A 12,659-nucleotide genomic window follows, 5' to 3' on the forward strand; every position below is an offset into this window, starting at 1 on the left:
CATGAAACTAAAAGATTGTTGTGGAAGAAGAAGGCTCGCCCTCAGGGTAGTGAGGAGGCGCGCCCAGTTACTAAGGAAAGGTGGGGAATTTTCTAATTGAATCTCTTCCTAGGGTGAGCCTTAGGGCGCGTCCTTAATGAACAGAAGACTTTATGAAGACTTCAAACATGACTACTTGGTCGGGTTCTATGGAAGAATCAAGGAAGATGGAGATTGTTATTACTAACCTATTTGATGCAGGTACTCTATTAAAGAACTCCTTCCTATAGCATAATTACAGGAAAGGCGGTGTCCGTGGTAAGAGACCTCCAGGGGTATGCCTGGACTAAAGACCTCTTCCTGTAGTCAATGAGTGTCCTCATTTGGGATGTGGGTGCAACTTGGTCTGTGCTTTGGGAGCTCTGTCACTGTAGTCAACGGGTGTCCTCGTTGGGAGACTTTGGAGTATCCTGTACTTTGCACCCAAGAGTTTGGGATCACTTGTCTTGTAATCTGGTAGGGGCTCCTTATCGGGGGACAAGGATGCGTCCAACATTTGGGATGAACCATGGCTATACCTGCGTCCACGGTCTAGAGAAACAGCTGGTAGCGGAGGGTTATCCTTGGCTAGGGAGATGCCTTATCCGTGAAGTCTTGAAGCCACGGACGAGCCTTGGGCCTTTGTGGTTGGGCCTCATCGGCGGAAATTCCTAAAGCTAGTAGAAGACGGTTTCCAGTGGGTTTCCCATTGGGCCTCGGGATAAGAGATCTAAGCCTATTAGGTTTATTGTTCCCCAAGAACTACGTTGGCTTGATTCCCCATAAATAGGGATACGTAGGCAAATTGCAAGGTGTGGCACCCTCCAAACCTAGGTCAGAAGTTTGGGGTCCACACACACATACCTTATTTATAACCTGCTTATAACAATAATAAAGATAATAATAATATGCAGTGACCCTACTTACCAACTACCACAGACCGCAATAAGTTAAAGTATGAACACAAGCCAAACACATCTACTTATATTATAAACCGATCAAATCCCAACTATCCAAACTCAGAACTGAATATTAAACATTATTACAAACTTTTACAAACTTAAAAATTATTCCAAAAAAGCCTACTAGCTCAACTCGATCAACCTGAACCCCTAGCTCTCGCACTGGACTGGGGATCCTCGGTACCAACCGGTTCCTTTTTAACTGGAAAGAACATAAGCAACATCGCACAAATGAGCTAACTAGCTCAGCAAGTCACAATGACAAAACTGAGAATAATGATCATCAGGTAAATATGGTTATGATATCAAGTGAACAGTGGATTATGATTTAGAATTGGATATTATATTTTCATTTTAAAAACCAAGGTTAGGCTGCTGATCAGTCACGCACTAACCCCGAGCAAAGCACACAACACTACTCTAACTACTGGATCCAAGGCACACATTGGCCTAACTTGACCATTATATGGTCTGACCACGAATCTGGTCCACAATTTTATAAAAACAATCCAGTTCTACCATAATAACAGAATAAGCAGTAATAAACAATAAACAGGATCATTAACAATATTGGACGTTCAATAATGAAAATGGTTTCAATCTGTGTAAAGATCAATATGGCATTTCTAAAGCTTGGCTGTTAGGTAATGAAAGAATTGGATAACAAAGGAATCAACATTTCAGGTTCCAAGGATTTGGTCTTTCAAAGCATAAGATACAATGGTTTGAATGTGTAAGTAATTTGGTTCAGTGTTTAATATTTAGTTTGTATGCATTTGTGGAGTAGTATCGTATATTTGAGGTTCGTATTTGGGTATACAACAATCAATGGTCTAGAAAGAATCAGGTTTACAGCTCAAGATCAATAACTGGAATCAAGGTTTAGGGTTCAGTGCTTCAAAGCACTTGCAATATAAAACAGGAATATCAATCACTACAATATCTCGAGAAAGTTTGGAACACTTGCCTGGTACTAGCTTACTACATTGCACTTGCTCTCAATCACCACTGTCTTACTCCTTGACTATCTGTTTCCCTTTCCTACGCCTTGCCTCTTCTGCTCACATATCATAAGCATCTATCAATATTTAACTCATACGATTCTATTCGACGTCCGATTAAAGGATTGAAAGTTATGCAATAAACAAGTAAACATCGAATATATTGACCGACAGTTAACCAACAAGTCACATATAACACATAACACGTCACATAATCAATGGTATATCATTTATAAAGAAGTCTTGGGTTATAAATAGGCTTTCGGATATTTAAAATGATTTTTAAAACATTTTTTGGAATTAAAACGGGTCGTTGGATCAATTTTGGAGTAATAAACAGGGTTCGGTTGGCCCATTTTGGCTTCAAAATAATTTTATAATAATTATCGAGCCTTGAAAATAATTTAGAATAATATTTTAAAGCTCAAAACTATTTTTCGGAATTTTTAAATCATTTTTAAATAATTAAATCTAATTAAATAATTAATTAAAATCAATTAATAATTAAATCAATTAATCAATTAATTTTTGAATTAATTGACTAATTAATCAATTAAAAATTAACTGAAATTAATTAACTAATTAATTCAGATTTATTTTTGAATTAAAATAATAATTTTTGAAATTTTCAGAAAGTAAACACGAATTTTTACAATTAAAATAAATAGGAAATATGATTTTTAAATAATTTATAAACAGGAATCCAAAATATGCAAACTCTGGAAACCTGGGGACTTAACTGTTTCTTTCCCAAAAGTCCAGGAGCCTGTTTGCAATTTTGCAAACCCCCGTCGTCGACTCGCAAGAGTGTGGCCGGAGAACACGATTCCGGCCACCTCAGGCCACCAAACTGTCCAGAATTAATCTACACATTACCAGGAATATATTTATGCAATCAAAACACATCAATCATCCATGTCCTGGCCGGAAATTGGCCAAGAACATCGCCGGTTTCTGGCGAACTTCGAAAATTTTCAAAACACAACTCCCTTCGATTCAAGCATCCTCTGTTAACGAGCTATATACCAACCGATTGCAAATTTCATAAGGAACATAATCCACTATAAATCAACAGCTAATAACCCCTATATCAAAAAGCCCCAAATTTTAATTTAAAACATTCATACGGGTTATAAACCCTAATTTTAAAATTCGAGAATTAAACCCACTTTTGAGCATATTATTGAACTCCAAATCAGACGTATGACATATGAAAATCATCGGGAAAACAAGCTCTACAACATGTAATCATCAAATCATAAAACAATCATCCGAACAGAAATTCAAATTTTTAATAAAATTAATTCAAAAATAAATAATTTTTCAGAAAATAAACCTTGATTTCTGCAGTAATTTGGAACACAGAATCTGATAGAACACCTCAAGACCTTCGGATTGAGTACTCGAGCTTTTCAAATGGACTCCGATAACACCTCCGATTGTTGGTTTGATTCTCAGAAAGGTTTTTGAATATATGAATTTTCTCTGGAAATTTATATAATTACTGACTGCAAATGATTTTTGATACAAAATAAAATACGGTAAAGGCTATTTATAATTACGGAAAATTAGTATCCCGTTGGATCATTCCGGATATAAAACGGTACGTTTATTTGTAAAAACTGATCCAAACGGTATCGGTTTTCGGGACAGTTATCCAAACCAGTATAATTTGTACTGCGGTCTTGGTCTCAGTGTCTGGTTACACGTACTACGAGGTGATATTTGGGATAGTTTAATAAAAAGCTCTCATTTATCGAAAATATGGGTTTTATTGATTTACCGAAATTAATATTGTATCGAAAATATTGCGCCGGGACCCGCGCAGGACAAACCGTACACCGGATCGAAAAAGTCGAAACATGGAATATGCTCGAAATATTACAATTAGGTTAGGAAGGAGTTCTCGGAAGAGTTTCGGGTTCCAAAAACGTAACAACGGATGACGTTGGTTGGTTCCCGTTTTTATAAAATAGATTTTAAATACCCGGAAAAAGATTTTTTAAATTTCATATGATTCTTATAAATTCATAAATCAACATAAAAATAATTAAGAGGATATGACAATTATCTATATTTTATTTTGGACATATAAAAATTAAAATACTCAATTAATAATATTTTTAAACATCCAAACACATTTAATACTTAACAAATATTTCACAGAATAGATACTGAACACATATAATAATTATTTATTAGCAAAAATAATTACACGATTTATCCTGGATATTACATCCTTCCCCCTTAAAAGGATTATGTCCTCAGAATCTCCTAAGAAAACAAACGAGGGTACTTTTCTCTCATATCACTTTCTAACTCCCAGGTTGACTCTTCAACCCTTGGGTTTCTCCATAATACTTTTACTAGCTTTACCACTTTATTTCTCAATACCTTCTCTCTTTTCTCTAGAATCTCTATTAGACTCTCTACATATGACAAATCTGCCTGAAGCTCTATTGGCTCATATTCTATTACATGCCTGGAGTCTGGATTATATTTCTTAAGCATTGATACGTGAAAAACATTGTGAATGTGCTCCATGTGCGGAGGTAACGCCAACTCGTAGGCTACTTTGCCAACGCGCTTTAGAATCTCAAAAGGTCCGACATATCTTGGGCTCAGCTTTCCTTTCTTTCCAAATCTCGTTAGTCCCTTCCACGGTGATACTTTCAATAATATCAAGTTTCCTTCTTCGAATTCCATGTCTTTCCTGGACTGGTCTGCATATTTCCATTGTCGAGTGAAAATCCTTCATTTATAGGCAGAAAATGAGCTGACTTGGTAAGTCTATCCACTATAACCCAAATGGCATCATGATTAGCCCTTGTCCTTGGTAATCCAACTATGAAATCCATGGCAATATGTTCCCACTTCCACTCTGGAATCTCCAATGGCTGTAGCAATCCACTTGGTCTTTGATGTTCGACTTTAACTCTCTGACATGTATAACATCTGCTAACCCATTCCGCAATTTCCCTCTTCATATCCGGCCACCAATAATTTTCCTTTAAATCTCTATACATTTTGGTACTCCCATTGGATTGAATATCTTGAATTATGTGCTTCCTGTAAAATTTCATTCTTCAGCTCCATCACCGGTGGAATCCAAATTCTTGAAGAAAACCTAAGAATACCTTGATCATCCTTCTGCGTGCACAATTCCTCACCTACCAAACGATTTATATCTTGATCCATTACATCTTCCTGACACTTCTTTATTTTCTCTAGCAACTCCGGCTGAAAAGTCATACTGTACACTTTTGCTTCATTAGGCCTGCAAACTTTAGTCTCCAATTCCAGTTTTTGAAATTCCTTATATATCTCTTCAGGTAAACATATTTAACTTTTCCTTTCGACTTAACGCGTCTGCTACAACGTTCGCTTTACCGGGATGATAATTAATCAATCAGTCGTAATCCTTGATCAATTCTAACCATCTCCTTTGCCTCATATTAAGTTCCTTCTGTGTGAATATGTACTTTAAGCTTTTGTGATCCGTGAAAATCTCACACTTTTCTCCATACAGATAATGTCTCCAAATTTTCAAAGCAAAAACTATGGCTGCTAGTTCCAAATCATGAGTAGGATATTTTTGTTCGTGTGGTTTCAATTGCCTTGACGTATACGCAATCACCTTATCGTGCTGCATTAGAACACATCCTAGTCCTTTATGAGAAGCATCGCTATAAATTACAAAATTCCCTTGATCGTCTGGAAGTGACAAAACAGGTGTCGTGATTAATCTTCGCTTCAATTCCTGAAAACTTTCTTCGCACTTGTCGTTCCATATAAACTTTTCATTCTTCCGTGTAAGCTTTGTCAATGGTATTGCAATCCTTGAAAAATTTTGAACGAATCGACGATAATATCCTGCTAATCCCAAGAAACTTCTTACCTCGGTGGGTGTTCTCGGTCTTTCCCAATTTGTAATTGCCTCGATCTTTGTTGGGTCCACTTTGATCCCTTCATTACTGACTATGTGTCCTAAGAACTGAACTTCCTGTAGCCAAAACTCACACTTCGAGAATTTAGCATATAACTTCTTTTTCCTTAGATTCTCCAAAGATGTTCTCAAATGTTCCGCATGATCCCCTTCCGCCTTTGAATAAATCAAAATATCGTCTATAAACACAATAACGAACTTGTCCAAATATTCCTTGAAAATTCTGTTCATCAGGTCCATAAATGCTGCTGGGGCATTGGCCAATCCAAAAGACATCACTAAAAATTCATAATGTCCATACCTTGTTCTGAAAGCTGACTTTGGTATATCTTCTGGCTTAATCTTCAGTTGATGATATCCCGATCTTAAGTCAATCTTGGAGAAAAACTTGGCTCCCTTCAATTGGTCAAATAGATCGTCAATTATGGGTAACGGATACTTGTTCTTGATTGTAAGCTTGTTGAGCTCCCTATAGTCGATGCACAGTCTCATGCTTCCATCTTTCTTCTTGACAAATAATACTGGGGCTCCCCACGGGGATACACTGGGTCTGATTACTCCCTTCTCTAATAATTCTTGCAATTGCTTCTCTAGCTCCTTCAATTCAACGGGCGCCATTCTATACGGGGCCTTGGATACCGGTTCTGTTCCAGGTGCTAAGTCGATTGCAAACTCAATTTCTCTATCTGGAGGAAGTCCTGGTAACTCGTCGGGAAACACATCTGGAAATTCATTCACTACTGAAATATCTTCAAGTTTCGCTGGCTCCTGACTCCTATCAATCACATATGCCACAAAATGCTCGCATCCTTGTCGTAATAACTTCTTGGCTTGAATCATCATTAAGAACTTCTGTACTTATTTCTGGCCCTTGATCGTTACTATTCTTTCGTCTGGCATTTTTACCATTACCTTCTTATTTTGACAATCTATCTGGGCATCGTGCTTAGATAACCAATCCATTTCTAAGATAACGTCAAATTCTCCTAACTTAAATGGTATCAAATCTACACAAAACTTACTATCGGAAATCTCAATCTCACAATTCCCACAAACTTGATTAACAGATACTCGTTCTTGATTTGCCAATTCCACAGTCATTATTTCATTTAAATACTCAACTGGACAATTTAACTTACTAACAAAATCTTGTGAAATAAACGATCGAGTTGCTCCCGAATTTATTAACACTTTGGCACATAAAGAATTCACATTAAGCGTACCTGCCACGACATCCGTATCCTGGATAGCATCCTTCATAGACATGTCAAAAACACTAGCCCTTGAAGTCTCATTCACTGCTGGGGTAGATCCCATAATCCTCAATGCATTACTGACTGGGGCTGGTGTCTTGCAATCCCTGGCTATATGTCCTGGTTTCCCACATTTAAAGCACGTAAATCCAATGGTTGAAACCTTCACTGCTGGATTCTGGATAGGCTGATCCTTATTGCTGGCTCTCTTACTGGCTGATTTCAGCACTCCCTTGAATAGTGCCCTTTCTGATTGCACTTGAAACAAACTACATTCAACTTATTACAAACTCCCCCATGCTTCTTCCCACATACTTGACAATCTAGAAAAGTTAATCTCAACTGATTTGGCTGATTCGCATTAACTGGACGGTTGCCCTGGCTTCCGTCGCTTGCATTTTGTCTCCTGAAATGAAAATTCCTCCCTGGCTGAAACTTGCCCTTCTTAAAATTTGGAAACTTTCCTGGTTGTGACTGACCTTCCTTCCCTTCGAATTTCCTTTTCTTGCTTTCTTTCTCCTTCTGTGACATCTCATTCTCTGTCTCTGCGATCATAGCCTTCTGTACAACTCCTGCATAGGTATCCAATTCAAAAATGGCCACCTTCCATCTGATCCATGGTTTCAAACCTTGCTGGAATCTTTTAGCCTTCTTCCTGTCGGTATCCACATACGACGGCACATACCTTTACAATTCCTCAAACTTACTCTCATAATCTGTCACCGACATGTTTCCTTGCTTTAGTTCTAAAAACTTCAACTCCATCTGATCCTGGATAAACTGAGGAAAATACTTTTCTAAAAACAATTCCTTAAACCTCTCCCAAGTAATAACATCTGTACCTTCCAATGTTTTCACCATCTCCCACCAATAGGTGGCCTCATTCTTCAAATAGTAACTTGCAAACTCAACCTTCTGTTCTTCCTTTACTTTCACTAAGGCAAATGCCTTCTCTATCTCCTTTAACCAAACATTTGCTTCAATTGGCTCTAAGTAACCCTTAAATTCTGGTAGGTTTATTGCCTGAAAAGTTTTGAAAGTTACCTGGGGATTGGTCTATCTTTGTTGTTGTTGTGCCAGGTAAACTGTTTGTTGGGCCAAGATTTGGAGAATCTGGGCTATTGCTGGGTCTATGGGTCCTGGGTTTGCATTTTGGTTTGTATCATCTTGGTTGTTATTATTGTTGTTATTATTGTTGTTATTGGTTTCTTCATTCTGGGGTTTGGTGCGGGTAATTCTTCTAGGAGGCATTTTCTGTAAAGAATCAAACAACTTATTTAGCTTTTAAACCAAATTTTTTTTTGCAGAATAGAAAAGTTTTGTAAAACAGAAGTATCTCTTTTTGAAAATAGTTGTAATAGTTGAACTAAGTAAATTGCATGCTTTTTTACAGAATATAAATAGTTATGAAAAATAGGGTACATGGTATCACAGGGGTATAACTGGTGCAATAAATAAGGTAAAGTAAAACAGGTGCAGTAAAGTAAATGACAGTGCTGGAAAGGAAAAGGTACTGATATATATAGATCAAAAGTTTTGGGTAGTACAAGCGTAAAGACTCTTCAAAAGTAAAAACAAAAGGGTACAACAACCTACTCACTAGTCAGCATAGCTAGTCTATAAATACAACCCAAAAGTCTACTGATACACACTACACACTACTTTACATACTACACAGCCAAAACAACACTGATCAGTATCTCTATCTCTGAATCTCTGACTCATGGCAAATCTGGACCTCCAATCTCCTCAAGCTCCTCTAGCACCCACTTAGCCCACTCTAATAGAAAATCAGGGGTGATGTCCTCATGTGTAGCCTCAACAATCCTCACCGCAGCTGCTCTACGAAACGCCTGGAGCCTCTCTCTGAGTCGCCTCTCACCACTCCCAACCTCTCTGGTACGCATATTATGCAATAACTCCTGAATCTGACCCTGTAGGAATCGCTGCTCCATAAGGCAAGCCTCAAACTGATGATATGGGACAGGATAGGAAGAGAACTGGAAAGGTACTCCTGTAACTGAACGACCAGTAAAGCCCAAATCAGCAGGTGGGGGTCCTCTGATAGGTGGCCTCATGCCTGGGGGTGGAATGGCCTGCAGTGGTACGGGCTGCAACACAGGTGGAGGTAGAATAGCGAACACTGGTGGAACAACAGGACGTGGGTCTGAAGACGGTCCTCCAACTGAAGGCTCTGAGTGATTAACTGATACGGGGATGAAAGAGTCGGCCATCGCTGCTATCTGAAATCATATCGCAATATAAGAATCTCGAACCATGACGCGAATTACACTAATACCTGTTATACCATAGCACTCAACCTCTCGACGTTCTATCTTTCTATTCCTTACTTCTAATCCTAACCCTCTACCCATTCCCGTCAATCTAGGCTTGTGTCAGTGACTTGTAACCTGTGGCTCTGATACCGAACCTATGGCGCCCTCCAAACCCGAATCAGAAGTTTGGGGTCCACACACACATACCTTATTTATAACCTGCTTATAACAATAATAAAGATAATAATAATATGTAATGACCCTACTTACCAACTACCACGGACCGCAACAGGTTAAAGTATGCACACAAGCCAAACACATCTACTTATATTACAAACCGTTCAAATCCCAACTATCCAAACTCAGAACTGAATATTAAACATTATTACAAACTTTTACAAACTTAAAATTATTCCAAAAGAAGCCTACTAGCTCAACTCGATCAACCTGAACCCCTAGCTCTCGCACTGGATTGGGGATCCTCGGTACCAACCGGTTCCTTTTTAACTGGAAAGAACATAAGCAACATCGCACAAATGAGCTAACTAGCTCAGCAAGTCACAATGACAAAACTGAGAATAATGATCATCAGGTAAATATGGTTATGATATCAAGTGAACAATGGATTATGATTTAGAATTGGATATTATATTTTAATTTAAAAACCAAGGTTAGGCTGTTGATCAGTCATGCACTAACCCTGAGCAAAGCACACAACACTGCTCTAACTACTAGATCCAAGGCACACATTGGCCTAACTTGACCATTATATGGTCTGACCACGAATTTGGTCCACAATTTTATAAAAACAATCCAATTCTACCATAATAACAGAATAAGCAGTAATAAACAATAAACAGGATCATTAACAACATTGGACGTTCAATAATGAAAATGGTTTCAATCTGTGTAAAGATCAATATGGCATTTTCAAAGCTTGGCTGTTAGGTAATGAAAGAATTGGATAACAAAGGAATCAACATTTCAGGTTCCAAGGATTTGGTCTTTCAAAGCATAAGATACAATGGTTTGAATGTGTAAGCAATCTGGTTCAGTGTTTAATATTTAGTTTGTATGTATTTGTGGAGTAGTATCGTATATTTGAGGTTCATATTTGGGTATACAACAATCAATGGTCTAGAAAGAATCAGGTTTACGGCTCAAGATCAATAACTGGAATCAAGGTTAAGGGTTCAGTGCTTCAAAGAACTTGCAATATAAAACAGGAATATCAATCACTACAATATCTCGAGAAAGTTTAGAACACTTGCCTGGTATTAGCTTACTACACTGCACTTGCTCTCAATCACCACTGTCTTACTCCTTGACTATCTTTTTCCCTTTCCTACGCCTTGCCTCTTCTGCTCACATATCATAAGCATCTATCAATATTTAACTCATACGATTCTATTCGACACATACTTCTATCTACCCTTCATTTCACCCAAATCCGATTAACGGATTGAAAGTTATGCAATAAACAAGTAAACATCAAATATATAGACCGACAGTTAACCAACAAGTCACATATAATACATAACACGTCACATAATCAATGGTATATCATTTAAAAAGAAGTCTTGGGTCATAAATAGGCTTTCGGATATTTAAAATGATTTTTAAAACATTTTTCGGAATTAAAACGGGTCGTTGGATCAATTTCGGAGTAATAAACAGGGTTCGGTTGGCCCATTTTGGCTTCAAAATAATTTTATAATAATTATCGAGCCTTGAAAATAATTTAGAATAATATTTTAAAGCTCAAAACTATTTTTCGGAATTTTTAAATCATTTTTAAATAATTAAATCTAATTAAATAATTAATTAAAATCAATTAATAATTAATTAAATCAATTAATCAATTAATTTTCGAATTAATTGATTAATTAATCAATTAAAAATTAACTGAAATTAATTAACTAATTAATTCATATTTATATTTGAATTAAAAATAATTTTTGGAATTAAAATAATAATTTTTGGAATTTTCAGAAATTAAAAACGAATTTTTATAATTAAAATAAATAGGAAATATGATTTTTAAATAATTTATAAACAGGAATCCAAAATATGCAAATTCTGGAAACCTAGGGGACTAAACTTGTTAGATATATTTGGTAATGTCATGGCTAATATGATTTATATTTAGATTTCAGATCTTACTTAACAGGACAAATCAGTACTTAACCATTAATCAATACTTATACTGGAAGTCAGGACTTAAGGATATCAGTACTTATATTATCAGGAGATAATCATCAGAAGTTAGATATCAGAACTTAAGTGCTGAAGGACGTTTGGATAAGGACAGTAGCTGATTAAAGGAAAGAAGATCGAGATAAACATAAGAAGAGATATGCATGAAGAAGGAGTTCCGTGAAGAATGGAATATTTGGAAGAAAAGATATCTGATTGATATATTTTAGGAAGCAGAATTATATTCCATATCGATTAGCGATTATCTTGTAACTGTGTAGTATATAAACACAGACATAGGGTTTACACTATAAGTGTTATCATATTCAAGAAGATTATTCATTGTAACTCTAGCAGCTCTCGTGATATTTGTTCATCACTGAGAGGTAACAGTTCCATACTGTAACAGAGTTTATTGTTTCAATAAAGTAAATTTTCTGTTACTTAAGATATTAAAGTTCGATTTCATTGTATTATACACTGTATTCACCCCCTCTACAGTGTGTGTGACCTAACAAAACTGTTTCTTCCCCAAAAGTCCAGGGGCCTGTTTGCAATTTTGCAAAACCCCGCCGTCGACTCGCCGGAGTGTGGCCGGAGAACACGATTCCGGCCACCTCAGACCACCAAACTGTCCAGAATTAATCTCCACATTACCAGGAACTTATTTATGCAATCAAAACACATCAATCATCCATGTCCTGGCCGGAAATTGGCCAAGAACATCGCCGGTTTCCGGCGAACTTCAAAAATTTTCAAAACACAACTCCCTTCGATTCAAGCATCCTTTGTTAACGAGCTATATACCAATCGATTGCAAATTTCATAAGGAACATAATCCACTATAAATCAACAGCTAATAACCCCTAAATCAAAAAGCCCCAAATTTCAATTGAAAACATTCATACGAGTTATAAACCCTAATTTTAAAATTTGAGAATTAAACCCACTTTTGAGCATGTTATTGAACTCCAAATCAGACGTATGACATATGAAAATTATCAGGA

This window comes from Apium graveolens, chromosome 7, assembly GCF_009905375.1.
Source record: "Apium graveolens cultivar Ventura chromosome 7, ASM990537v1, whole genome shotgun sequence".
Lineage (NCBI taxonomy): Eukaryota > Viridiplantae > Streptophyta > Magnoliopsida > Apiales > Apiaceae > Apium > Apium graveolens.